This window comes from Brassica oleracea, chromosome C7 (assembly GCF_000695525.1).
Source record: "Brassica oleracea var. oleracea cultivar TO1000 chromosome C7, BOL, whole genome shotgun sequence".
NCBI lineage: Eukaryota > Viridiplantae > Streptophyta > Magnoliopsida > Brassicales > Brassicaceae > Brassica > Brassica oleracea.
This window is the reverse complement of record NC_027754.1, coordinates 27,293,785-27,294,109: the sequence shown is the minus strand read 5'-3', so window position 1 is coordinate 27,294,109 and position 325 is coordinate 27,293,785.

The following is a 325-nucleotide window of genomic DNA, read 5'->3' as shown; positions in this document are numbered from 1 at the left end:
TTTGATTTTTCTTCATTTGGTAACTTCCTGTTGTATAAGGTTCTTACTTTTATCCCAAATTAAAACTCTCCAAACTCACTCTAATCTCTTTGACTTGAAAACACAAAACTTTATATGAATTTTTCAGTTTTGTCTCATGTCTTTCTTACTAATCTATCTTTTTTGCAGGTTTTTAATCAGATGGTACTCATCTTCCACTCATTTAAAGGTAGATCTATTAATTTTAGATATGTATTTTTGTGTGTTCTATAAAGGTAGATTTATCTAATCTTCCACTTATTTTCTCTATTTTTAAGCCATTTGAACGTTTTTGGATATGCAGGTT